This window comes from Petaurus breviceps, unplaced genomic scaffold (assembly GCF_028583685.1).
Source record: "Petaurus breviceps papuanus isolate PSGF00001 unplaced genomic scaffold, PetGlider_PUasm1.0 91133, whole genome shotgun sequence".
In the NCBI taxonomy this organism is placed as follows: Eukaryota; Metazoa; Chordata; class Mammalia; order Diprotodontia; family Petauridae; genus Petaurus; species Petaurus breviceps.
In genome coordinates, this window is record NW_027187419.1 from 81,629,186 (window position 1) to 81,655,181 (window position 25,996).

Consider the following 25,996-nt stretch of genomic DNA (forward strand, 5'->3'; position numbering starts at 1 on the left):
CTTTGTAATCCTATATATTTAATTTTATACATTCGAAAACATTCTGAGAAAGGGTCCATAAACTTCATCAGATTGCCAGAGACATCCATGATACACAGAAAAGGTTGGAGAAGCCCTGATCTAAAATGATCCTTAAGCTTGAACATTCTTTTGCAGAGTTTAGGAAAGTACTACAGAAGTCTGGCTAATTATCCTGGGATTTAGGGCCACCCATGCAGCAAATATGATCGTTTCTGACCAAAGGTGGTTTGCTTGTTTTTTGTTTTGTTTTTCTCCAAGTGATCTATATTACTGTATAACTACTATTGAGCTCTCAGGCTAATTTTGCTACCACACCGTTAGTACTGGCCACATAGACAAAGGGAGAGGGGTTGAGGGAGAATCTAACAGGGGTGGGGGACCTCTGGCCTTGAGGACACCTGTGGCTTTTTAAGTACTCACGTGTGACTCTGACTAAATACAAACTTCACAGAACAAATCCCCTTAATAAAAGAATTTGCTCTGTAAAACTTGGACTCAGTTAAAAGGTCCAACCCAAGGGCCTAGAAGGCTACATGTGGCCTTGAGGCCTCAGGTTTTCCGCACCTCTGAATTCTAGTACCTTTGATCAGATGCTATTAAAGCCAGGGGGCATCAAGAGGCAGAATCCAGGTTCCTTTAACCTGATCTAAAACATAGAAGAACCAGGAGTCATGAAAACCCACTTTCTAATCTTACTTCCATTGCTGATTTATCAGTATAACCTTGCCTGAGTCAATGACTTTCTCTATTCTTTTTGAGTTCACCTATTTGTATAGGTTTTTTTTTTGGGGGGGGGGGGAGAAGGGAGCAATAATAACAGCTACTTGTTACCTTTCTAGGATTTTAAGTGGCTAATTAAAAAGCACAAATTGTGAGCACCTGTAGCTTCTTGGAATAAAAGGTCCTTTATAAATTCAAGGTGTGTTTATTAGTAGTAATTACTATATTAATAACAACCCCTGAGTTATTAGAATACTAAAGCAGGTCCTAATGATGTCATAACACACCTGGGGCTATCATTTGAACCCACTCAGTTTCTTTAGCTTAGCTTCCTGAAAAGAAGGCTTTTATTACCTGGGTGCAATTGTACTATTTAACTGCCCTGAAAGCTAGAGAGAATTATAAAAAGCTCTCTCCCTTCTTCAGCTACAAACAGCTGGGGGTGAGGAACAAAACAAAATAAGAAATCAATAATCATCTAAACTGCAGGCAAAACTAAGGTAAGGCTGATGGAATCCTAATAAAGCTGCCACCAGCCCCAAAATTCTAATTTCCTTACAGGCCCCATTGAGTAGCACCTACCTCGACCCTCCCCTCTCCCCCTCAATATTTTAACTTCTTTATATATGCCTCACTGCTCACTAGACCAGGTATGTCTATGAACTCAAATTTCTCACAGAATAGCAGGCATGTCCATATGATAGGATCCCAGCCACTGCCCCCAGACCCTTTCTTCATATCTCCCACAAAAGCATCAGGTTTATCCATGAACTCAACCACAACCACATCCATCTAGCCTCAGATAGGACCACAATAGTCAGCCAATCAGAAAGCAGTACCAGCAGGATGCCCAAGTAGGATGAGGACCCCAAAACAACAGAAGGGACTTTCCCTAAGTATGCTTATTATAATATCATTATCATAACTCCAATTGGGTTTTTCTGTATGCATTATGGATAACTGCATGTGCAGTTTCACAGAGGCTGGGACCCCTCCTCTATTACCTAATCCTTTAAGAAATCCCTCTTGTCTTTTTAATATTCATAATTTCTGTTTTGTAATTGCATCTATACCCTATAAAAATCCCTCTTGCCTTCTCTGAAGTTGCTGGTTCTTCTTGGAATTTAGCCAATTCATTAGAGACATCAATGTCAATAAATGCCTCCACTTGGATTACAGGGGGTCCAACTCTGAATTCTTTGAGGCGGTTCCACCATGGCTCATCATGAAACTGCCACAAGACTATTCAATTCCTTGAAGAAATAAAGAGGAAAGCAAAGCCTTGTCTTATTTAGAAGGCAAGTGAGCCAAAGCAGGCCACCTCAAAGTTTGAAGGGGAACTAAAAAACAAAACAAAAAAAAATGACTCAGTTCAGATAGAATTCTGATTTCAAATTGCATCATTAAGGTCAGAACCGGTCTTTCAGAATTTGGGTCAAAGTTACCCTTGGAGTCTCTGCGGTAGGTAATGACTTTGATCGTGTCCTCAAAGGCTTTCGTTTACTCTTATGTAAAGAAAGCCATGAAAGGAGCAGGTAACATTCTGTCCTGATTCTCCTAGTCACAAAGTAGCTGTGTTTCAAACCTCGGTGAGGGAGGTGTGGGGGGAGGGGCAGGGAGGATGAGAGCGGCAAACTTTGTCTGCTTTTATGTTGCAATGAGGCAGTGTGCCCAAGCACAGCCCAAAAGCCTCAGTAGGAAGCATATTAAGTTGCAGGGTCTGGCCAAGCAGTTTCAGCTCATACAACTGGTGATTCTCCTGAGTCATATGACAGTTTCTCACACCATGAATGGAGAACAGGAAACCTGTAACATACAACAGCTGTTGGGCCTCCAGGGCAGTTAGTCTTGCTTGAGATGGAGACAAGTTTATGATCTCATATGTATGGGCACTCCCTCCATTGTATTCACTGTCCCTCCAAGCCTTTTTATTCCAGGCCTCTTATGTTTTCAGTAATTCCTCTTTGGGAAAATCATCCAACTCACCTGAAGCTTTGCTTCTTTTAATCCATCAAATATAACACTACCAACCATCCCTCTGATGTTTCTTAATCTCACTGCATTACCAGCGTCCTGGACAGCTGTTGCTTTTTTCCCTATAGTTCATTGGAGTTGTGACAAATTGTCCTGTGACTCAGGAGAATCACCAGTGGTACAGACTTTTCTGTTCATACGTTATTTGTATTTAGGATTATAGATAAACAGAAGGGACCTCAGAGGCCTGGTTCAACTGCTTCATTTTACATAGAGGAAAAGAAACTAGTATTCAAAGCAGTTAAGGGAGTTGCCCAAGGTCATGCACGTATTTAAGTATCTGGGGCAGGATCTGAAGCCAGCTCTTCTAACTCCACAACCATTGTTCTTTTCACTGAATCTTATGTCCTTGATCATATTTTTAATGCCACTTCTTGCAAGTAAAGAAGGCATAGCCAGGCCTTCAGATGTAGAGCCAGAAGGGACTTCAATCAACATCTACAACTCTTATTTTTCAGAAGAGGAAGCTACATTTGCAAAGATGCATTCTACCAACTACCTCTGTAGGTACTGCAACCCTCATTTCATCAACTGCCACAGCTACTAAAGAAAAGAAACTTTTGTCACCAAAGTCTTTGGCACAATTAAATGGTTTGGCATCAAAAATAGATATGGTTTTATCAATGGGAATGACATTTTAAAAGATAGATTAACTTCTGCTTTGTTGCTGCACCCTAAGGATCATTAAACCTTTTTATCTGACTTATAGATAAAACCTACTGACTGTGAACTCCTTGAAAACAGGGTCTATCTTACTCATCTCTTTGTATCCCCAGTACAGTGCTTTGCATATAGTAAGCACTCAGTAAATGCTATTCATTCATTCTTTTGTCCTTTCCTACTATATTCCTTTTCCTCTCCTTTCTTCTTACTCTCTTAAATTGGACAAAACAGTACAAAATTCCACCACAGGACTGTAATAAGAATGTAAATTTTAAAGATCTTCCCTGCCCCTAGGCTAATGTGCACCTGAAGCCTGGGGTGGGGGAGGCTTGTTTTTCAGTAGATACTTCTTGATTGGCCAGTGAGTCAATAAGGTTGTTACATTCTCTGAGCCAGGAGAAGGCTATATAAGCCCTGATGTGTAGCTTTGTTTTTGGGACTCACTTTGAGAAGTGTTCTGTGATTTGATCTGAATTCTGGGAAGCCGTTGTTGAGAGTCCCCCGGCTTTGAAAAACCCAGAATGTGGAAACCCAGATGTTGACTGGGTATGGATGTAATGGTTGGACAGTTTGGAAATCTGTCTACTTGATGTTTCTGTCTTGATAATTATGCCTGTATACTTTGAGGTTCAGGGTGCTGACCTTTTCTCCTGAACAAGGTAAACGATATATGTCTGACTGATTAAAGTAAGCTTGTTAACCCATTTTGAGTTGCTTTCCTTTAACAAAGCAGATCCAAGAACCTGTGTGAGCAGGCACCCTGGGGACACTGGGGTGCTTGCTGCAACAAAACACAGGACTGAGTTTATCTTTGTTATTTTTTTTATCTTTTAAGGACAGTGAGGTTTTGAAAGGACCATGGTCTTTCCCCCCCCTTCTAAGATGTAAATAATAATTATTTTGCACTTTCAAATTATTCAAAGAATTAGTTACCATTTGGGGTTTCTCCTGTCTCCTCTGTTTTTGTTTAAAATATTCTATCCAACTCTGGTTTTTTTCAACAGGAATCCTTGAAAAACTTCTATTAAAGATCCATTTTTTTCCCTTCTATAGATTTAGACTTGGTTGTGCTAGATAAATTACTCTCGATTGTAAGTCTTTTTCTTTTACCTTTTGATATTCCATATTCCAATATTTCTGTTTCCTTATAGTAGTCGCTGAAAAGTTTTGTGTGATTCTGACTGTTGTTTCTTGATACTTCACTTCTTTCTTCCTGGATACTAGCAGTATTTTTTCTTTGACCTGAAAATTCTACATTTTGGTCATGATATTTCTGGATACATTCAATTTTGGGTTTCTTTAAAGAGATAACTAAAATTCTTTCTATTTTTACTTTCCCTTTTTGCTTTAATAGCTCTAGGCAATTCTTTTATGATTACCATATGGCATCCAGGTTTTTTGTTCATTCAAAGTTTTGGGGGAGTCCAATTATTCTGTTTTCCCTCATCCTGTTTTCCGGGTTTATTATTTTTGATAGTAGATATCTCACTTGTTTTTCTCATTTTTCAGCCTATGAATTTTGTTTTTATATTCTTTGTTGCTCTGTTGAATCATTGAGTTTTGTTTATTCCATTTTTTTTTTAGGTTGATGACTATTTGTATAAGGTTGTCAATTTTTTGCTCTAAGCTATTTATTTTTATCCCAAATATTCTAAATCCATTTTTAATTTTTTGTTTCTGCACTTCTTTAATTTCTTCCATTCATTCTTGGAATCTTTCTGACCAATCCATTCTTTTCTTCTGATTATCTACTTGTAGTTGTTTTAGTTATTTTCTTCCTATGGGATTTTATCCTGGGATTTCCTTAAATCATAATATATCTTTGTTGTAGTAGACAATCTTCCCCCTCCCTCACCTCCATTTCCTAATGTCTACCATTTCTAACCTTGGGTTAGGTCTTTGTACCAGGGTCAAGCTCTGTCTTCTCAGGCACTTTTCTAGGGTGAGGTTTTGTTTCCTGCTGCATTCTGGGAGCAAAATGATGTTATGAAAAGCCTAAGTTCTGCCTCTGCTACTGTATAGAAGTTGTTATCCTTTGGGGAGCAAAGTCTTTGCCTGGGGCAAAATCTTGCCTTGTTTCATAGTCCTGGACTGGGACTGAAGTAGTGGCTTGCAGTTGGGGTCTGGAAGTAGTGGTGATGACAGGCTCTGTCTTCTGCTGAAACATAGAGCTTTCCTTCACAGACTTTAATAGTATCATTGGCCTTGGGTAGTTAGGTGGCTCAGTAGATAGAGTGCAGGGCCTGGAGTTAGGAAGACCTGAGTTCAAATTTGGCCTCAGATACTTACTAGTTGTGTGACTCTGGGCAAGTCACTTAACCCTATTTTCCTTAGTGTCCTCATCTGTTAAATGAGCTGGATAAGGAAATGATAAACCATTCCACTATCTTTGCCTAGAAAACCCCGAAAAGAGTCAAGAGTCAGATGCAACTGAACAACAAGTGTTGACCTTGATAGTGTGGATTATTATTTATCAACTATTAATATTGTTTGAACCTAGCTTTATGTGGTTGGAAAATTCTCACACCCAAAGCTCACTGTTGAGGTCAGGCTGACTTTGGAGATGCTCTAGGGAAACTAGATGGTTGTAAGGAATGCTTAGATCTCACCAAGTGATTATTTTGGAGCCCCTTAGGTCTTTTTGGGGAAGTTTGTATTTTGGGTCCCTCCAAATAGATAGATTGATTTACCTGCTGATATACAGCTCAAAATGCCCTTCATTTGGAGACACCCACTGCCTATCTGAGGCAAATCAGGCAAATGTCCTTACACTCTTTTCTGAACTCTCTATAATATAACTTCACAGATACTTGTGGAGGGAGCTACCCCTTCTTTTCAGCTTGTTCTCTCTACTAAATAACCTAATAAATTTATTTCTAAAACCATTTCAGATTTTGGGGTTTGTCCTCATGAACAACAATAGTCTTCTTGTGCATTCACCTACTAGAGATTTGTGACTTCATACTTAAGCCTTTAGGGTATCCTGAATCAGATCTAGCTGGTATTATGGTTTTTCTTGGGACATACCCAGATTCCTGATTCAGGGTTCACCTGATTTGTTATATAGTCGCCTATCCAGAGGTCTATAGCTTTTGGTTTTGTTCCAGAATTAGGGCTACTGGAGCTGGTTCTAGCTTTATACTGAACCTCTAGGACATTTCCAGGTACTGGTCATGCTGGCATGAGCCTGGTCTCCTGAAACTATCTCTTACTGTTGAAGTGGAGGCCTAAAGCCAGGATTCTTCTTGTGTCATACTGCATGGGATAGAGAAACTCAGGGTCTAGGTTTTAAAAATATTTCTTTTTCTTAGGTGTTCCACACAGGGATTGGGTTTACTTATAACCCTGCACTTCTTAATTAAAAGTTCCTTAAACTTTATTTTAGAGATTTTCACTAGGAATCTGGGGGTGAGTTCACTGTGCCAGATAGTATGACAAAATCCCAATTCTCTTTTAAGGGTTATAACTGAACTCAGTCCATGTGAGCTCAGAGTAGAAGCCTCCTAGGTGAAGGGAGCCCTTTGGCCTTCATATAACACATGTATACATAAACTCTAGGTTGGTTGCCAAATAATGACAAAAACATTTCTCTGCTATCTCGGTGAGCCTAACTAGGTTTTGAAGCTAACACCATGGCAAAATAAATAAAAAGACAACTCTTAAATCTTTGCTATGGTTCTTGTTAGCCTGGGGATGATGTACTTTTACTTAACCTTGTTTCTGGAACAGGGACACAAATCATGCCAAGATACCCTTAATACTAAAATAGATGTTCTTGGTCTTGGATAAGAACTTTGCTGTCCAGTATCTGTCTTAAGAATGTCAGTTCCCAGAGGGCAGTGACTGTGCTGTAGTTATTGTTCCCTAGCACTATGACACTCATCTTGATCAACAACAATGATAGTAACTTAAATTTGTATCTTTCAGTAGAAGATTTGCAAAGTGTTTTATTATTGTATTGTCATAGAACAACTCTGGGATTTAGTAATGCATTTTAGAGTTAAGGACAATGAAGAAAAGAATAGCTGTAATTATTAGTGATTTGGAGCATTTCTTTTTTCATATGGTTGTTGACAAATTTGATTTATTTTCCTTTGAGAACTGCCTATTCATATCCTTTTACCACTGATCTACTGAGGAATGGATCTTGTTCTTATCTATTTGAATCAATTCTTAATATATCAGAGAAACTCAATGCAAAGAATTTTTCCCACTTAAGTTTTTCACTACTAAATGTAACTATTTGTTTTGTTTGTGCAGAAGCTTTTCAATTTTAAGTAATCAAAATGGTCTGTTTTGCCTTCTGCTATTCTCTCCCTTATATGGTTATGAACTCTTTCCCTATCCATAGTTGTGGAATGTATCATCTTCCTTGCTACTTTAATTTGTCAAACGATGTAACATTTTATAGCTAGGTCATATATCAATTTCAAGTTTGTACAGAGGTGTTGGTCTAAATCTAAAGCTAATTTCCGGGAGGCTGCTTTCCAGTTTTCATTGAATGATGAATCCTTTCTGTAATCCTTGAGATCTTTAGGTTGATCTATTAATTTTCTTTGGTATGTTTTGTAACTAGTTGGCTCTATGGGTGGACTTTACTATTTTATTAAACTAATGCCAAATCATTTTGATGACTACTGCTATGTAGTATAGTTTCAGATCTGTTTCTGCTAAGCCCCCCTTATTCTTAGTTCTTTCCATTATTTCCAATGAGATTCCTGATCTTTTGTCCCACCAGAAAAGTTTTGTTTTCTATCTTTATGAAAAAATACTTTGCTAGTTTAAGGGTATGCTTCCAAATATGTGTAACAATTTAGCTAGTATTTCATTATTATTGTATTGTCATGGTCCAATCATAAGCAATTAATCTTTTTGCCAATTATTAAGGTCTCTATTTCTATAAAGAGCATTTAGTGGCTGTATTTGGTTAGTTCTAATGTGTGTATTGGTAGATGACCTCCCAAATTTTTTATAGTTTTTGTAGCTTTAAAAAAATGTAATTTCTTATTTTTTTCTTTTCCTGCTTTTTTTTGGGGAGTAATGCACAGAAAAGGTGATAATTTGTATGGGTTTATTTTATATTCTGCCATCTTGATGAAATTATTATTTCAACTGATTTTAGTTGGTTCTCTAAAAAGAATATCATGTTATCTGTGAAAATTAATAATTTTATTTTCTTTTTGATTATGTTTTTTCCTCCAATTTTTGTCTTATTGTTATGGCTAGCATTTCTAGCACTACATAAAACAATAGCAATAACAATGGGAATCCTTGCTTTACCTTTGATCTTATGTGAAAGTCTTCTAGCTTATTTCTATTATATATACTGCTGGCTCTTGGGTTTAGATAGATACCATTTGACAAATTAAGGAAAAGCCCATTTATTCTTATATTTTCTTTTTTTTTTTTTTTCAAGAGAGATTCACTGATTTATTTGGTGTCTCTCAAACAGTGAGTAGCACAGACAGGACTTAGCCTCAGGTCTTGTGGTTCTACATCCAGACCTTGATATCTTAGCTATTTACTGGTACATCCTCAATGTACAGTTGTTTTAAAGATAATTCTATCCCTTGTGATTTCTTTTTTTTTTTTTTTTTGTTTTTTTTTTTTTAAATTTTTTTTTTTCTTTTTAATTTACAGGATTCAATTCCACAATTCCTTGAATTTCACATTTTGTCCCCCTCCCCCCCTCCCCCCCATGGCGTCTTATAATCAAGTATAGGATCTGTAGATACTTTCACATTATACAATGGTCAGGTTATAAGGATGGATTGTACCAGCTGGGATGAAAAATGGTATAGTGGACATAAAATCAAATAAGAACAAAAAAGATCAGGTATTCTTATATTTTCTAAAACCCTGAAATGATATATTTTGTCAAAATCATTTTCTGCATCTTTGGTAAAATCATATTATTCTTATTGCTTTGTCATTCATATAATTCATTATGTTTTTAGTTTTCCTAATAGTGAACCAAATTTGAATTCCTTGTAGAAATTGAATTTGATGTTAATGTATAATCTTTTAAAAATATGTTGTTGCACCTTTTATTGATATATAGTTTTTTTTCTCTGATTTCTCTTTCCCTGTTTTAGATATCAAGATCTTATTTGTATGATAGAAGGACTTTGTTAAGATCTCTTCTATTTTTCAATTTTAGGACACAGTTTACATGATATCAGAATTACTCTTTGAATGTTTGATAGACTTTACTTGTAAATAAATCTAGTCTTTTTTTCTCCCTTAGAAATTCATTTATGGCTTATTCAATTTTTTCTTAGATTGTGAATTTTAATCTTTATTTCTTATTCTATTAATCAGGATATTTTATATTTCTATAAATATTTATGTACTTCATTTGTTATCAATTTTGTTGGTATATCATTCAGAAAAATAATTTCAGATAATTTCCTTTATTTCTTCATTTGCTATGAGTCCTTCTCTCTGACTTGCCTTTTCAGATGTTATTAATCCTGACTCCCCCTTAAATTAGTACTTAAGGCAGATAACAGTTGCCTTGTTTGTCCAAGGTGGTTGAATTGCTGTACTTATACAGTGAGAAGTATTTGCAATGGCTAAATAAACAGAACTCCTGTGGGCAGTAGGGTAGTTTGTTGGGGGAATTCTCACCATGAATATAGCTTTCATAACACATTGATTTAGGGAAAAGTCTGAAACTAGGCACAAAAATACTTTCTGGGTACTTATCTCTTTTAGTATTGCCTCTTTCCAGTCAGCCTGGTAAAATCACCCATGAGTTGTATAGATGTATTTGTGAAGATTGGGTGGGGGGAGGGGAGCAAGGAACTACTAGAATCTTTCCTCCAAGGGGAATGGGATGAAGATTGGGTTATAGGTCCAGTGAAGACCAATCTTTTCTGGATAGCCGATCTACCCAGAGTCTACTGACAAGGCTCCTTCTGAATGGAACCTCTGCACTCTTGATTTTACCTTTGATGAATAGTATATTAGATAGGATGTTACCTAGCTCTTCCAAGTTCTTATAAGCTGGGGGCATTCTCAGAAGCCCTCCTCCGGATGACCCCATAGTTTTATAGATGGAATTCATAACACACATTATTCTAAATTTACCATTTTAGAATTATTTTTAGGCTTCAGGAAGTCATCTGGCTGTTTCCTAATCACATGTCAGGTTGTCTCAGTTATCAGAAACTTGGCCACAGTTAAGGAACGAGGCCAGAGGGAAAGAGGGGTTGGTTCATTTTACAATGTGGCCTTGAAGACTCTAAACTAATAAAGTTTTCATTAAATAATAAAAAAAATTCCCTTGGAAGACATAACAATGAACCAGTCTGTCATTTTGTTTTATACCCCCACTGAGCTATTCCAAGTATGAACTTCAGTTTGTAATCCAAGGAGGACAGGTTTAAAGTCTAATATTTTCCCCCCTTAATTTCTATTCAACAATTCAGCAAACATTCATTAAATTCCTACTGTGTACACTGTGCTAAGCCTAGAGAGACATGATTCATGTAAGATGGACCCAGCATGAATTATATTTCTGATAGAAAAATGAAGGGGACTCTGTTTGGGGGCCAAAATGCTCTCAACGAGGATGGACCTCTCCTATGGCAAGATTTGGCAAGATGAACAAAAGAAAACAAAATGCCCTCATTTTAAAACCAAGAATAAATTAGGACCAATATCATCCATGGTTACAAGTTTATTTTTACTGTTTGGATGAATTTGATGGTAATGCATGATAAAAACGTGAACATTGGCCAAATACATAAACATTTGTTATGAAGATGAAAAAAAATCTTCTGATTGTATGATTGGTATATAGAAGTAGTAGGAATCCAGAGTTACTTGAGATGTTTAACTACTCTGGGTAGCATCACTCCAATCACTGAGATGATAACTGGCTTAATTCTGGGGTTCCTCAGGATCTGCATGTCTCAGGAAGCATATTTCTGCTTCCCTTCCATTGCTGTTTTGGTCATATTTGTCTTCATTTCTTTAATTGTTTGGGGGATAATGGTATTCTTAAGTCCTATGTTGAAAGCAAGAAAGGTTGTGTTCCAGGGGCAGTCTTACTCTAATTTTACATCATTAATAGCATCTTAAAAGTCTTTTTCAAGATTCAATTATGTACATGCCTCTGGTACAGGTACCATGTGTACTCTAAAGTAAAGGATACATGATATCATACCCTCAAGAAGTTGATAATCTAAGTTTCTTCATTCAGTTCTTTGAAAAATCACATTCACTTATGTTTTTCTCCATTCTTTTAATTGAAAAAAAAAAGACCTGGTTTCCCATCCTAACTTATACATATTGGGTTTTGGACCCTGGAAAAATTGCTTAACCTCTCTTTGCCCAGGCAGCTATGACTACAAATTGCAGAGCAGCTGCTGATCTGTATTGGAAGGAGTGATCTCACTGAGAGTTCCCCATGCCAATGAAATCCTAGGTTGAAACCAAAATGCAAAACAAAACCAGAACCAAACTTTAAGCTCTCATTTAAATGTTTTCAATTTAAAATTTTTCCGCTTAATCTTTGCAAACATCCTTTGAACAAATTCCTCCCCCCCTCCCCCCCCACCAACTGGCTCTTTATCCTAACACTTTGGATGAAAATAATTATCTTAGAACGTTCTTCTCTTTGACTCTTCCTAGGTCACTGTCAAGAAACCTTGTTTTGACTAGGTTAGAGAAACCATCTCTAGAGTGATAATGGTGGGGGTGGTGGAACTCTAGTTTGTGAATGGCCTAAAAAGTCCTACTTTGTCCTTGTCCTTTGGTATATACAGAAGAATTCCTTTGGATGACAGATGCTTATATTTTAGTATCTATTCACTATCTTGCCTGCTGGAAGCAATATTTATATGTATAATCTCTCCTTTTTTCAACTTCTTGCAAGCTTTTCAACACTTAAATTCTCATCTAGAAGGGGTGAGACTGCAAATATGTATTGCTCTGAACTTCCTAGACTGTGCCTTATGTTTTCAAAGGCACCAAAAGACCGAAAGCAGAGATTAAGATAAAGATTAACACACATGAGAATTACTTGAGCAACGACCTCACTGAAATAGCATAGAGTAATGGGGGAAAAAAACCTACTGAACAAAAATAAACATCAGGAGACTTGAATTGTGATTTTTCCTCTACTTTTTATGAGTTACGTAATTTTGGATAAGTCACTTTCTTTCTCTAAGCTTCAGTTTTTCTCTCTGTTGAAATGAAGAATTATGGAACAGATGATGTTTATAATTTCTTCAAGTTCTAAAATTTTGTGATTTTATGCATAGCCTTCCAATGAAGTTAACCTTTCATAGGACAAGCACAAGAAAGAGATGACTTCTACCCAATGTAGCCCAAGACTACCTTAATGAGGAATTAATGAGCCATTTAGGGATGAGTCTAACACCAGTACCTGGTTAGTTCAGGTCCAATGTTGGGACAAAATGAGGCACTTGTGAGTCATTGAATAGTTAACAAAAGAAGTTTCACAATGCCCTAGCATAGTAAGGCTATGTAACAATAATAAAGTGACATTTAGTTCCTCTAGATGAGGTTTTCCTTGTTTCCATATGGAAACTCATGTGGTTACCAGTGGTATATGGTGACCTGATCTATCTTCAGGCATCCATATAGGTGGGACATTTTAGGCCTTAGGTCACCAGGAAGCTGTGTCAAGGGAGGCAAGGGCCAATCAGGTCCTATAGACAACATGTTGCCTTTTAGGAAAAAATGAATCCCTTTGAAGGGAATCCAAGTCCTAACACAGGGCATGTCCCAATAGATGATTCCAGTTCTCTCAGTAAGGCTGTCAATGGGTATAGCCACATCCTCTATTGGTCGATAAAAGCAGAGTCTCAGACAAAGGTGCATGTCCCTGTAACTTCATCAAAGTGATTAGAGATCTCTCCAGATCAGTTCCCTAATAGGGTTCACAGCCATCTGAAAAGATCACACAATGTGCAGGTCTCTTAAAAGCTGATAAACTTAGGCTCTGAATAGGTTAGGAAGGGAAGAAAAAGGAACTTAACCACTGAGGTTTTACAAATTTTTGTCATGTGGAACTCAGAATATATGCCTACCCTTAAGTTTTCTTGTGTCTAACAGGGAAAACAAACAAACAAAAACAATTAGATGTCTGAAAAAAATCATTTGATAGTCTGTGTCTGGGAATAAACATATTTTCATTCCAAAGGCTAAATCATACTTTTGATGACAGGAAAATATTAAAATTACTTATTTTTTTTTCACCTTTGCCAATAGATTGCTTTCTTTTGAGAGATTTCCCTCATGTTTTTGACTCTGTTCACCAAGGTTCCTATACCCTTCTGTTCCTCCTTATTCAATTTTTCCTTAATAGCAATATATTAATAAAAAAAAGCCCAGCACCTGAAGATTTTACATGTATGAAGAGATTTCTGAAAGCTTGTGGTGCTAATGTAGTACACTTAACTCTGGAAGGCAGGTCCTGAATTGATGATAATCTTTTTCTCAGCATTCCTCTGCTAATGCAGAGAAATTACCTGTGGGGATATGACAAAGGCTGTTTCTTAACACAATTTACACCTCCAGATCACCCAAGTTAGATAGATCAAGACATTCTACTCCTGGCAAATATCCCAAATTCCAAGAACAACAATTCAGAGGAATTTTTTCTGGTTAGTCACATAAACATTCGGTTCAGAATATAAAACTGCATGCTACTTAAAGGCCCTCCTTTTCTTTTCCTTCAACTATGTAGATTTAAAAGTTTTAAAATGGCATGTATTTTTTTAGACCACAAGGACTCACTTTTGCATTTTATTCTATTATTGATGGCCTTTTGATTTTGCAGATTTTAGCAAAACTCATTAGAAATTTCTAGATTAGTATATTTTAAAATATGATTTTTGTATCCGGTCACTCATGATTTGGATCAGGTGTGACTTAAAAATATACATTCAAAAAACAAGCCAGCAACATTTTTTAATAAATGGAGTTAACATTTTAGTACAACTATTTTAACTCCATTGTTGTTAAACAATAAGGTAATTTGTTGGGGTTACAGACCAGTAGAATTTGCATTTCATTGTATCTGCCATTCCAAGAATCAACTGCCTCCTCAACCTCTACCTCTTCAAATTTTTGATTCCATTCAAAGTTCAACTTATGGGCCACCTTCAACCAGAAGCTGTCCTTGATTTCCCTGAGCTACTGGTGTGTCTTCCCACAAATTCCCTTGTATTTACTTTGTGTATACTCATAGTTGTACAAGTTGTCTTCCTCATTGGAATGTAAGTTTCTTGAGGGTAGGGAATGTTTCACTTTTTGTCTTTGTATACCAATGTATAGCACAGTGCCTGGCATATAGTGGATGCTTAATAAATGATTGTACAGTGAAGTGATAGGGGAAGGAAAAAGTAACACTGCCAGTGAGGCATTTGGCAAAATTGTGGAGTTGACCAAGTTTGCTTTTTCTTCACAACTTTCATGTGACTCCTTACCTGTCCTTTCCCTTCCTCAACCTCTAACAAGTCTCTCCATTTCCTCTACCACCAAATTATTCTTCCATATTCAAGCTTCCATATTTAAGTCCTATATTTCAAGGACCCTTCCTTTGGTGCAATCACCTATCTAACTCATTTCCCTTCTGCATCAGCATCTCATGTCCCATTCCTTTTGATTGAGATGGAAGGAGATGAGTAATATTCCTGAGGAACACTAATCTGTGTTAATTTGTTAGGATCTAAGTGGATCAGATGAGGAAGCAGAAAAATGGTAGAAATGATGGGAATTAAAGCACTTGCTCAGACATTGATGAGGGAATTGTTTCTTGAAAAGTTTTCCTCTAATTTCCATTACTTTGGGAACGGGGAAACAAGTATTTCTAAATCTACAATAAATTCCAGTGGGATAACCAAACTCTTTTATCATGACAATGGATGAAAAAAACAATTCATACTTATGGGTTAAAAGTTAAAAGGAAGGATCCTGATGTGTAAAATAGGACATTCCAATGTGGGAATAATTACTGCACAAATATGCAACTTGGCTGTAAGACTTAAGAGAGTTGCCTGTACATACTAAAAGGTTGAGATGTGCCTAAAATAAATGCTAGTTACCTAACGGAAAGGTAGATAGGATTTGAATCCAAGTCTCCCGAGGGCTGCTTCTTATCCAGTATTAGTTAAAAATAAAAGATCTTAGCCTGGTAGTTGCCCCTCTTCTCCCCCGAAGGTTTTGTTCAGATGAGCATTTGAACTGCAGTCTTCAGTATGCCTATGACTTGCTTGCTCTCCTGCTACACATCCTTTTCTCTCATCCTTATTCCCTCCCCCAAAGTGGCCACAATTGTTTACTACTAGAGTCATGTGACCAGCACCTCGAAGTTTGGGGAAGAAAGGTGGTCTATAAATAGAACGACCAAAGAATCCCGGCTGAACCCTACCTGTGGCTGACTTCCCATCTGCTTCCCTACCCTGTTGAAGCTCCAACAAGTGGAGCTGGGCATGCTCAGTGGGCAAGGTAGGTTTTAGGGGTGCAAAAAAAGAAGCGTGCTGCTTTAGTGACTGGGCTCTTTCCTTCGCCCTCCCCTGCCCTAAGGTGGGCCCCAGGATACCCTTGGCCAAAATCTCACTCCCAGGTGCACTGGTCTGGTATTTCTGCTTGCCTGCTGCTGACATTTAGGCGGGTGCTAGGAGGCTGGGGGCACGCCTCCAAGGGCGCCGTGGTTGGGGGATGAGGTGGGTGAGGGGCGCTGAGGAGATGGCTTTGGGCTCTTGAGCAACGGGGTCTCCTTCTGCCAAGTAGACGTGCTTCGTGCTGCCCGGGAAGCATGCTCACTGGAGGCTCCTAAGCAGGAAGTCTGGAGCCCTGGGGTGGGCAGCGAGAAATCAGGTAAGCGAACTCGGGCCTCCTTCCTCCTCTACTAGTTTCGTGGATGTCTCCTTCGCTGGCGTCGATGGGGCTGGCTCCAAGCGCCTAGTGTCTTTTCCTTTGCCCTGGGGAAACCCGATTTTTTTTTTGGGGGGGGGGAGGAGATAATGAGACACCAAATCAACAGACTCCTCCCACCTCCCTGCAACCTGGGGGCCGAACTCCGGGCCTACCCAACGTTGCTTCCTGGCATGCAAGAGGGATTGCCAGACCTTCTCGGCTTTCAAGACCGGGCTGGAAGGGTAACGGGGGAAGGCGCGCATCTCCACCTCTGGCCAGGAGCTGGAGGGGACCGTAGCTGCTCCTCGAGAGGCAAGGGTGCACCGGGAGGGAAGGAGAGCTCCATTGGATCTGCTCTGGCGCGGCCCCATCCGGAGAGACCCGTGTTCGTGTCTCGCCGCGTTCATTGGGCGGAGGAGAGCTAGCTAGTTTAAGCTCTCCGATCCCTCCACCCCCATCCCCCACCGCGACTTCCGCGTTTCCCTTGCTGGGAGGGCTGTGCTGCGCCTGGGCAGTGGGCGAGGGACCGAGGCAGTGCTGCCAGTTCTACCAGGGAAGGAATAGGAGAGGGTGGGGGAGTAGAGGAGGAGGAAGAAGAGGAGGAGGAAATTAGCCTAGGGTGGGGGTGGGGGAGTCCTTGGTGGGAGAGGCTTGGCTGGAAGCATCAGATTACACTTGATCAGCCTGTCCCTGGGTGATCTCCCGCACCAACCACTCCCTGGCCTCCCCCACTGACAGCCAGTCTCTCCGCCTCGTAAGTACCCGGGCTGTAGCTGATTAGAGTTGCTAAGCAAAGCCACTTCCCCTGGCATTAGGAACAAGCGTCTCCTGCTCTCTACTCTGTTTCGAGAGGATCAGCCTTAAGAGGTGTGTGTGTGTAGGTGTGTGTGTGTGTGTTTGCGTGTCTTTGTCGGGTTCCCAAGGGTGTTTGTTGGATTGGATCTGATCTCCTTTTCTCTCCCAGGTTTTTCTCTCCAGGGAGTTAGGAGTGAACTGGGGTAAGAAAGGTTTTACAGTTTTCGAAGGAGCAACAGCAGAGGGAATACAATTCTTTAGGGCTCAGTTAATAAACTTTTTTTTCCCTTTCTTACTTTTTCAATGAAGTCACAGAACTTTTTCAGGAGATTGTGTATTTGGGGGAAATTTGGTGTCTACTTTAAAGTTCTGCTTTGACCTCGGTGGATGCCACTTGAGTAGTGAGAAGTGGGTGGTGTTGCTTTCTGAAGCAAATTAGTATGAAAGAGGACCAAAGACTATTTTAGGGTCTAAATTGTGTAGGATGCAGTCCTTCCTGAGTGTCCCCTCCCCTCCCACACAGAGTAATGACAATGAGCAAAAATAGATTTGCATAAAGTTCTTTTGGCTGGGAGAAAAATCTCTGAATGAAGTGTTACACACTTGAGGATGTGTTCTGTAACCTGCTTCCTTTCCACTACTTTGATATTAATGGGGGTGTGCCTATATAGCACTTCTCCAAAAATCACAAAGATTTATAAGCAGTAAATATGGTTAAAAAAAAAATACAACAGCCCCTATACAACAGGTAAGTGTTGCTAGACTCCTTAAATATGGATCAATAAGAAGCAGTTTCAGAGAAGGGAGGAGCCAGTCATAACTTATAAGGAGACACTGTCCAAATACTGATTCCCTCAAATTACAATGGAAAGAGGACAAGAAAGACTTTGAAGTTGCCTCAGAGCACAGGAAAATTAGTTTGTGATAGCGACCAAATTCAGATGTGTGTTTACACACCTGAGGAATGTTGACAGACTAGTACAAAGCTCAGCCTTTTCACGGAATGGAAAAGATCAAATCGGCATAAGCGGTTATGCTTTATGTGATCTAGAATGAGAGTTTAGTCTGCAGGGGGAAAAAAGTTGATCATTACAAGCAAGTAAAGGAAAGGAACAAGTTGAGAAACTCCTGCTGCTACACAAACTCTTGTGTTTAGGGCACGTAGTACAGGTGACTTTGCATTTCTATAAGTTTGACTAGTTTAAGGGAAATACAAACTTCTTTTTATAGTTCGATAGTTTCATTGGTAGTTCTATCATTTGTCCCAGACATTTCCTGGTAGTTAATGACAAATCAGTTCATCTCTCTTCCTTGACTTTTTTTTTTTTTTTTGCCAGTCACTCTTTGTCTGGAAATAACCAACTGGGTTGTCATTAATACTATGTGTAGTATGGAGCACTTTGATGTGGAAAACGAAACCACTGGACTTGATAGTTTTTTTTCCTCATATTTCTTGTAATCTGTGTCATTACAACATACCTTCAGTATTTTTACATATTTACTATTCAAATATTACATCATATCTTATTGAGATTAAAAGTTAAAATACATCCTTCCCCCCCCCCCCATGGGGGTTTTATAGTTAAGCCACCCATTGGAATTTGGATTACAGTCACATTTTACATTCTGTTGATTAGCCTGTGTTATTAATCACTAGAATTTTCTGTGTTGTGTTAACATTTTGCTTCTTCCCTCTCCCTCATGAAAGGCTTGTAACTATATATTTCTGGGATAAGAGGTAGTCACACTTACTAAGGATCAGTGATATCCTATTTTATTTTTTGTGACTGTTCTTTATTCCTTTTACTATGTTGTATTAAAAACAGATTGAATTGGCAAATTTATGCTGGCAGGTTACTAGTATTGGTAATTTAAAAATTTTTCATCCTGTTTAAAGACTTTGTATCTCTATAGTCAAAGTAGAGACTAATTGAAGCACTTGATTAGTTCTATCCCAATCCCTGGTGAATTATGTAGGGTTTTAATTTGTCGGGCAGGAAAAGAAGCCACTGAATTTAATTCCTTTGACTGTGGCTCTATTTCTCTGCATCTTTATTTGTAATTTGAAAAATTAGACTATTGAATTTTTCAAATCCTGTATTTTCTGTCTTCATCTAGACTGATGGGATTAGTTTAGTTGTCTGCAAAGAGTTATCCTAAAACCTTAGGAGGTAATACTAGTCTTTATCAACACTAGAAATCAGATGTATTAACTTCACTTTTAAATTAGCCACTAAATATTTGAGTGTCTCTTCCCAGCACTATGCTAGCTGCTGTGGGCAATGAGCCAGGGTGACAACCCCAGCATCTAAGCAACTTGCAGAGTAGGGACAACAGAGGCATGTACCTAAAACAATTAGAGAGGAAAATCTGCCTTCCTCTATATTTGTTAAGAAATGTGATAGGGGCATATATGCTATAGGATCTATAGTATAGGTAGGAGATTTAATGTTGGTTGTAGCAGTTAGGATAAGTTTCAGGCTGTAGTAGTTAGGATAAATTCAGGGAGGAAGGAATTAATTTACTTAAAAAGATAGCCTCCCAAATATCTTTGAGAGGTATTTCATGGTATGGTACTTGTATTTGGTGAAGTTGATAGCCACTGAAAATATTCTTTTAAGTATTTGTTACCCGTGGTAAATGAAAGAAAAGTTATGCAATTTATCTCTTTGCTGTCCGCTTCCTCCCCCCTTTAAATTTGTGTCTGCAGTTTTAATGTGAAGATTGTGGATGAAACATTATAGATACTCTTTATCCCCACTGACAAAGTTACCTAATAATTTATGCCACAGAACTTGGAAGCATGGCAGGCTATCTAACATGAGGATGCCACTCCCAAGTTATGTAAGCATTTATTCACTTTTCCCTAGAAGTATGTGCATGTGTGGGAAATTAATAGGTATTAGGATGTGATTCACTCTAACAAGAAAAGCTGGGCAATAAAGTAGCAGAACCAGGATGATAATATCAGGGTGAGCTTTTTAGAAAGTTGGAAAATATGCAGCCAAGTAAGAGTTTCGAATGAATTGAGGGAGATGTAGTGGAAAGAGAAGTAAAGGAATCAGCAGGTCTGGGTTCTAGTTCTGAGCTCTGACATTATCTACCTGTGTGACCTTGGGCAACTCACTTTAACACTCTGGACTACTGTTTCCTCATCTGAAAAATCATGGAGTTTATTATGTTATACAATGGAAAGATCACTGAATTTTAAATCACGGGAATTTAAATCCTTGCTCTTTTTCTTTCTTCAGGTATGATGAAAGTCCCTTACTGGGACCGACTCGTGCCCTCCTATGAAAACAAGTGGGTTAGACTGGATGATTTCTGAGGTCTTTTGCAGCTCTAAATCCATGATCCTATGAAGATTCTGTAATCTCTAAGATCCTCCCCATATCCATCATGCTGCAAAGCATGGAGGTTGTTCTAGATAGGAAGAGCAAAGAGGAACAAGCTGAAGATTTGGTACTGAATTTAGAAGGGGGAGAGGAGGCAGAGACCTTGACACTAAATGTAGATGATTTGAATCTAGCAGCAGGTGAAAGAAGACAGGAGCAGAGTTGGGTTTTAAAAAAAAAATTTCCTTAATTAGCCAGGAAAAATTGATGAGGTTAAAGTGGTAGGTGAGAGAGATAAGGGAAAGATTATCTGGAAGCTAAGATATCAGTGACAGAGTTAGAATAGAACAACAGTATTAAATGACTGATGATGTAGGGATGGAGAGGAAGTGCTGAAATATACAAACATTATAGTGACATTATACAAACAGTAGTATTATCATTTTCCTCATGTGGAGAAAGAAGAAAAAGATGCAGTAAATTTTGAGTCATATTGTCTCATATCGGTTCCCTTTTCATTGACAAAATAAGCAGCTCTCTAATTCAAGCACTTATCACCTTTTGCCTGGAAAGTTGTAATATTCTTCTAATTGGTCTCCTTGCCTACATTCTCTTCTGTCATCTGCATATTACTCACCTGCTCCACAAGCTTCTGGGGCTCCCTCTGTTCTTTTGGATGAAATACAAACTCCTCTGTCTGGCATTGAAACTGGCTGTTCCCCAGACATGGCATTCCATCACCTGCTTCTTATGTCTTTGCACCGCCATCCTTGGGATGCTGTCATTTCTCACTTTGTACTCATAGAATCTCTAACTTCATTCAAAGAATCACACAGGTCCCACCTAGTAACAGTGGCCTTTTTGGTGAATCCCCCAGGTATTATTGCCCTCTGCTATGAAATTACTTTGTATTTACTCTGCATATCTCATTGATACTTCTTGGTGTTTCCATTGTTCCCCTCTTCCTTCCCTCTCTTCCTTCCTCTGTACCACCCTCCTCTCCCCCAAGATCCTTGACTTTTATTTTTGTCTCTATATCTGCAGTGACTATCACTAAACCTAACACACAGAAGGTGTTCAATAAATGCTTTTTGAATGAAGGATTTCTAATTAAAAATAATGGCAATACTTTTCTACTGTTCCAGGTTCCATACTTCAGTCATCATGTTATGTTATGCTTCTGAAATGTTGCAGAGAATTAATTTTGTCTCCTATCACTTATGTAGCTGAGGTTTTTTTTGTTCCATCTTTTACGCTGTATAACAAAATTTTAGCTTTTAAATATTCCTTGTAGTCCTAGATCTGTGCATTCAGTTACTGTTTTTTGGTTGCCAGTGCTGTACTGTTTCAAAACCAGGCTTCTTTGAAAAAAAAACACTTATTTTGAATTAAACAATGATAGTTTGTGGTTGGCTTTTATTTAAGTCAATTACTGGTTCTGTTTGTTAAAATAATCTAGTAGGAATTCTCTTTCCTCTCTAATTTAATAAATAACAACTGATTCAGAAACAAAACCAAGTATTTTGGGGACATGTATGTATCTGTTTTATTAATTAAAAAACATCTAGTCATTTCTAGATGTAATGTGCCCAACTGGACTGAACCCTCCCTTCCAGCAAAGAAATAGGTTTATTGAATTTCCTTAATCTATCAGTCTAGTACACAGGGATGGGGACCTTTCCAGGCCACATGTGGCCTTCTAGGTCCTTGGCCTTTTGACTGAGTTCAAGTTTTACAGAACAAATCCATTTATAAAGAGGATTTTTTCTATGAAGTTTGGATTCAGTCAAAGGGCAGAACTTTAGGACCTAGAGGACCATAGGTGGTCTTCAGGCCACAGGTTCCTCACTGCTGGCTAGTAATTATCAAAAAAGAAAATTAGGTCTGAGGTTAGTTGATATTCTACCCTCAGAGAACCCATGCAGATTTATAGCAATCATCTATTTTCTTTATTTAAATTCCCACAAAATATTTAATAATCTGTTGTAGATTTTTTCTACCAAGGTCAGATAGCATGCCCATCAAACTATAATTTGAAGAATTTATCTTTTTCCTCTTTTTGAAAATTGGAACATTTGCCCAACTCTAGGCTAAACCACTAGGCATCTCTTTTTCTTCTCTGATTTCAGAAAGACTACCATTCATCAATTATTGCAAATTATTTCTCCACTTACTTGTAGAGGCTGGATCTTTAGTAATCGAAACACTACTACAATATATCCACATCACTGAATTCTGTAAATCTTCACGAGCTGCCTCTTCCCTTAAGACAAAGGATGAACTCCTTAGCTTGGCATTCAAGGCCACCTGACCCTAACCTAGGAAGACAGACTTTCCTTCATTTACTCATTGTCTTCAGGCAAATGGAGCTAGATTGTATTTCCTGAACATTACATGTGCCTCTTCACCTTTGCTCCTGCCATTTCCTCTGTCTTGAATATTGTCCCCATCTTTGTGTAACAAAACTGTACTTATCGTTTATGACTCTTACCTCAAATGTTATCTTTCCATTGTCAATGGAAGTACTTCATCTTAGAATCTAAAAATCTTATTGCTAGGAAGGAGCTTATAAGTCATTTAGTTCAACTCCCTTGTTTCAGAAATTAGGAAAATAAAGTCCTAAAGATGAAGTAATTTAACCAGTTACAGAGAGTTCAGATCTGGTGACTTCTCATGTCTTTGAATTGCTACAGTACCTTTCTAGAACCACTAATAGGGCATACACCATTCCTTCCTTGTTATTATAACTTCTTTTATTGCTTTTTTTATCTCTCTGATTAAACTGTAAACTCCAGTGGGGCAAAGACTCATGAGTTACTCAGTTTAATATGTCCCATAGCACCTAATATAGTTTCTTGTATGTGGTAGATGCTGTATAAATATTTGTAAAGTAAATGAATGTCCTCCAGTTCTTAATTGATCAAGGAATGAGGAGCAGGAATTGAATAGAATGCGTTATGTACATATTATATCTACAATGGGATATGTTATATAGATGTATGCTGTATACAGTTTCCAAATTAAAAATCATACTGATCATAGTTTCCAACCCTAAAATTGGGAGGACATGGTCTGATGAAGGATATCACCAAAGCCCTGTAGAAAGTAGACTTACTTTTCTTGAAACCTGGACTACCCTGGAAAATCCAGGCTCCATAATTGCCTTAGACCAGGGATAAGGAATCTTTGACCTTAAGGCCACATGTGGCCTTTTAGGTCCTTGGGTGTGGCCTTTTGACTGAGTCCAAGTTTTACAAAACAAATCCTTTTATTAAGGGACATTGTTCTGTAAAGTTTGGATTCAGTCAAAGGACCGAATTTGAGGACCTAGAGGGCCACATGTGGTCACCCCTGCCCTAGATCACTACAGCATAGCCATCACAGCTTCCCTTTTGGTTTCAAGCAGTTAACAAACCACTTTGTTCTCTAGGTTTGAAGGTGTTAATGCCTAAAAGAGAAAGGAGGAAAAAGCAAATGGTAATCCTGAGGAGAATAATTGCATTAATTATACAAACCATGAAATAAGACTTTATCTGTTCAGTGTAAGACTGGGCTAAGTTGACTTCACCTTCAGCCTCTTCTTTCTATTTTTATTTGTGTGTGTGGGGATAAGTTTTGTTGTAACAAAGCAAAAACAAACTACACAAGTATACTTCTCTAAAACAGTGAAGAGGAACAACATAAATGATTACAACAGAACATAAACATAATGCAACCTTATTCTTTTGTAATTTAGGGTTTTCTTAAAAGAAACAGTCTGTTTCCAGATCCGTTTCCTGCTTTTCTACCTCACTAGTCCCTCCTGTAGTCTCCTTTCTTTCATCAAAACCTCTGAACAAAGTGTCCAGTGAAAATATCAGTCATCTCATGAGTTGAATGTATCACTAAAAAAAAAATCTGCATTTCAGTAGGGGGCAGTACCTTAAGTGCTAGGAATGAAAGTCTTAACCATGAAATTGTAAACATCTGTGGGTCAGATAGAAGAGGTCTTTTCAAGGTAGAGGGCCTACCTCTGATTCTGAAATCACATAACCATGAAACTTTGAGCAAATCCTTAAAATTGTCTGGGTGTTTATACCCTCATTTTCAGTGTTATGGGGTTGGAGTACATACTCTCTTAAGATCTTCTTCTGGCTCAACTATGCTATGTTTCAGTTATTTTTCTGTGGGTGTATATGACTGTAACCATTGCTGACTGTATGTGTAATTGTCATAGGATTATAAATTTAGAGCTGGAAGGAATGGTACAGACTGTCTTGTCCACCCAGTTATTTTACAGATGAGGAAACTGAGGCTCAGAAAAATTAAGTGACTTGTCCAAATTTGAAGAGATGGTAAATGACAAGAGGTCCTCCAAGCCCTACCTTTCCTTTCTCCTTCATTTTTCCTGTGGCATCCATTTTTCCTACCTTGGACCTCTTTCAGAGGTACCTTCCCCCTGGTACATCATGGATTTCTAGAAAGAATGCTAATCCCTAGATCTGTTCATTTGGAGGCTCAGCAGCTTGCCTAGCTTTGTCTGTGACACACTTTCATGACTACTTTGGGATATAGAAAGATGGTGTGTGACTCTCTAGGAAGAATCATGTTCACATATGCAAAATGTATCTAATAAGGATAAAAAAAAGTTTAATAGAAAAAGTTAGGAGTTGTAGTATAGGGTATATGTAAATTTCAGTATAAGATGTAAACAAGTGGGAAGATAATTTAAAATTAAAAAAAATCTCACTTCAGGAAGGGTCTAACATTGAATAATAGGAACATTGCAAGAATAACTGAACAGGAGACAGACTAAGGAAGGAGCTTCAAAAGATCTGTTTCATTCACGTTGAGTAACGATGTTTATTTTCTACATTTTCTGTACCACTTTAAGGATTACAAAAGGTTTCCTCCCAATAAAGCTGTGAGGCAGGTATTACTAGTACTCTCTTGATTTAGAAATGAGGAAATTGAGGCTGAGAGATTAAGCAGTGCCTGGCACATAGTAGGTGGTTAAAAAATGCTTGTTGACTGATTGATTAAGTGACTTCAGTCAAATCAAGACTTGGCCAGGGTGACCTAGCTAGTAAATGATTGAGGCAGAATTTAGCCCCAACTCTTCTGATTTTCAGTCTAGTGCTCTTTTAACTCTACAATACTCCTTCCCCATGGACTTACTAGACAGTAGATGGTCTTCATGAGCTGCTGTAGCCAACAGAATCCATCCTCTGGAAACCAGATTTCTGGTGATTAGTCTTTTAGAACTTAACTGGGCATGGCCCATACTCAAAGTCTTAGAGTAAATGATTGAGCTACCTCTCTGCTGTCACTAATGTCAGGACTCCAGAGTTACTTCTATATCCTGATTAACCAATGGAGGAGGAATTTAGTGGAAGAGATGACAAAAACCATAATGGTGCCAGAGGAGTTGGTTAAAAAATAGTAATAAAAGTAGATTTCCCAAAGAAACACTTGCCTGAGGTCTTAAAAAGAGGATTAAAAAACACAGCACCCCAAAACATGGAGTGTTAGACTAGAAATCAAGAAGACCT

At 38.3% G+C, this 25,996-nt stretch overlaps 1 protein-coding gene across 6 annotated transcripts in view; it reads left to right on the forward strand.

Annotated features, from left to right (window-relative positions):
- The first annotated feature begins 15,409 nt into the window (after positions 1-15,409).
- GPD2 (glycerol-3-phosphate dehydrogenase 2) overlaps positions 15,410-25,996 on the forward strand; it is a 187,361-nt gene continuing 176,774 nt past the window's right edge. Inside the window, exon 1 of one of the 6 annotated variants that reach the window (XM_069080013.1) lies at positions 15,410-15,924. The gene's annotated coding sequence lies outside the window, so the exon portion shown is untranslated. Of the gene's footprint in view, positions 15,925-15,964; positions 16,297-16,440; positions 16,648-16,823; positions 17,203-25,996 lie in introns of those variants that run through there. The other 5 variants (XM_069080009.1, XM_069080011.1, XM_069080010.1 and 2 more) reach the window with 5 other exon arrangements.